The sequence below is a fragment of the Hyposmocoma kahamanoa genome, unplaced genomic scaffold (assembly GCF_003589595.1).
Source record: "Hyposmocoma kahamanoa isolate Upper Pololo Valley unplaced genomic scaffold, ASM358959v1 102, whole genome shotgun sequence".
Taxonomy (NCBI): domain Eukaryota; kingdom Metazoa; phylum Arthropoda; class Insecta; order Lepidoptera; family Cosmopterigidae; genus Hyposmocoma; species Hyposmocoma kahamanoa.
This window is the reverse complement of record NW_020653337.1, coordinates 13,626,357-13,629,283: the sequence shown is the minus strand read 5'-3', so window position 1 is coordinate 13,629,283 and position 2,927 is coordinate 13,626,357. Positions and strand designations below refer to the sequence as shown.

The window sequence follows — 2,927 nt, the reverse complement described above, 5'->3', positions numbered from 1 at the left end:
TAGCGTCTGGCACGGTATGCAAGAAGACGTCGGTTCGAATCCGACCGGATCGAAGGAATTTTTTCTGAGTGCTTTTTCTGAGTGTTCGATCTTTGTATTAATAATTATATTTTTGTTAAGTTTTCATATATTTTTTAGAACCTTTATTGTAAGCTATTTTTATCAAGCTAAATGCAATGTAAGCATACTCTAAAAGATTATTTTATGAAAGGCACGTATTAATTTTCATTATTCTTCGTAATATTTGTAAATTTCTAATTATTCACGTTGATACTAATGACACCACGCACTGAGAATGACTTTAGCTTGTATAATAATGACGCCGTGTTGCAGACAATGATCTAAAATCTTTCATTTTTGGGTATTTAACAATAAAAAAACATTTAAGTAATCAAAATATTTATTAAGTATATTATATAATATTTATTTATTAAACAAAGGATTCAAAGTAAATGACAATCTTAAATTATTAGCGTGAGGCGATAAATACGTAACTGTGAAGCTAAGTAGGTACTTAGATATTTCTTAAAAACAAACTGTCACACTCAAATAACTTAATCATCTAGCTAATAAAGGACTCAGTCTCGTATTATAGAACGTCTACCAAGACTCAAGCGTTACTTAAAAATAGTTTCAACCAATCAACTGGTTTGAATCTAATTTTAAGTAATGCTTGAGTATTAATCAAATAAAAAAAAAATAGTTTCAAGAAATCAACTGGCTTGGATCTACTTTTAAGTAATTCTTGAGTACTGATGAAATAAAAAAAATAGTTTCAACCAATCAACTGGCTTGAATCTAGTTTTAAGTAATGCTTTAGTATTGAGCTATGTTCTGTAATACGGGATTTAGTTTTTCTTTGGTAATAGTAATTTGGTAATTATTTTAAAAAATCACAGATTAACTTCTTCAATTAAGGACATAATTATTAAGAGAGTTCCACATATTTTAGCTACGTGATGTATATCTCTTAAAAATATTCATATCTGCATCCGCATTGCGTCCTCATCCCCGTAATATCCTTGATCTACACACAGGATAGACAAATATTAAGTTTCAAATAGTATACTTTTACTTACAATTTTAGGATTCAAAAGATTTCACGCAAAAAATATCACGTATTATCATCTTAATTCCAATCGCAATTATTATCAACTAAATTGGAATAATCAAAATGGGTCAATTTTCACTGAAGCTGAGTCTTATTAGTGACATCAATAAGAACATTAGAAATAATCTGAATTTTGTTTTGATTTTGAGATGTACGCTTAGTGTTTGCCAGGGGAGTTACACAAGAATCAAGATCGTCGTTCTGATTTCTAAAGGACTTATTATTGATATAACCCAGATGCTTACCATGGGAGCAAATTTCACCAGCATCACATAGGAAGCAACTCATATTTCTCATAGTGATTTTAGGTCTGAACGCGTCCCAAAGAACCTGATGTACAGAAAGGGTGCCCCTGAATGGTTTCAACTGCTCAGGAATCAATCTCTCCCTCTGAATTATGTCTTGCTCTGAAACTCTTTGAATTATAATATTTTCTAATCTTGATTCCATGATTTTGTAAAACTCATCAAAATTTCCAACATCTGAACCAAAATGCACCATTTGATCTGCTACTCTTTTTATTGTACCACCAACGCCATCAGGAGCACCCTTTCCGTGCCCAGCTTCAGAATAATTCCAGGTTATTCTAGTTATATTACTGTGTTGGGACGACAATTGACTGATAATATAAAACATATATTTATTCCGGTATTGCGATGACGGCGAATCGGATAAGTGCCGACAATGATGTAGCATAGAATGACGAGTTGAGGAAAAAACCTGTATGGACTTGTCTGTGAGCATTAAAAAACCGTTATGATTAGACTAAATGAATTCATTTGCCACTGGCTATTGAATAAAATACAAACGAAAATATTACGTATGTGCATTTAAGGAGTTTAGGTTGAAACACAAATGATATTTTTAATGACAAAATGTGAAGAACTATAAAAAATTACTTACAGCTCTCAGACCCGCACGTGCTCGTTCACCAATAGGTCTCCGCCGACTGAAGGCCCCTCCCGCACACCCGGGAAGGTGTATTAAAGATGCGTTCGAAAATGCGTCGTTCAATAATAAGATTTAACAACGTTACTGCGACAAATGACGTTTTTCTTGTAGCAATAATTTGAATTGAAGTTTAAGTTAACCATGCAAAGTATTTGAAGAGGTTTTTATTTTAAACGAAGGTTAATTTATTAAACTTTCATTCATAAAATTTTTAGAATGTATAAGTATTTAATAAATTATTTGTGAACAAATGTTGTGTTAAGAGACGTCATAGGAATAGGAGTAAAATGACGTTTAGCGACATTTTTGATTTTTTTTTCATAAATTAAACCAAAGATGTATTTTTTAAACTGGGTAACATGTAAAATAATGGTAAATATATATAAAAAGCTTATTAATTGTGTCATGAAATTTTAGTATATTAAAATAATTGACCGGAAGACGTTTTTTGCCCCTTTTGAAGAACAACCCAAACACATTTGTATCTGGGCCTATTTCGCAAACTTATTCAACTATATAAAGAACCTTTTATAATTTAATGCTCCAAAATGATAATTAAATAAAAATATTTTCTTCAACTTGAAACCTAGAGCTGTTTTGGGATTACACACTGATCAGCCCACTATATCTATTTTCTACTATCGAAATAGCTGCCATTCATAGATTTACTTTAGGCATTGACCTACCAATAAATGGACATCGGGTTCGCGCTTAAAAGTGTCCGCATCTATAGGGCGTTAAAATCACATACATAGCGTCAATCGCGCAACAGTCTTCGTTTGTTCGACTGTCAGCGCGGTTGTCAATCATGCAGTACCATATAATAATAGGGGTTAAAGTATGAAATTGCCGATTTGTACTGAAA

At 32.0% G+C, this 2,927-nt stretch overlaps 1 protein-coding gene across 2 annotated transcripts in view; it reads right to left on the bottom strand.

Moving 5' to 3' along the window:
• LOC113235238 (cullin-3) overlaps window positions 1–2,927 on the bottom strand; it is a 19,018-nt gene that overhangs the window by 2,736 nt on the left and 13,355 nt on the right. The window lies entirely within an intron of this gene.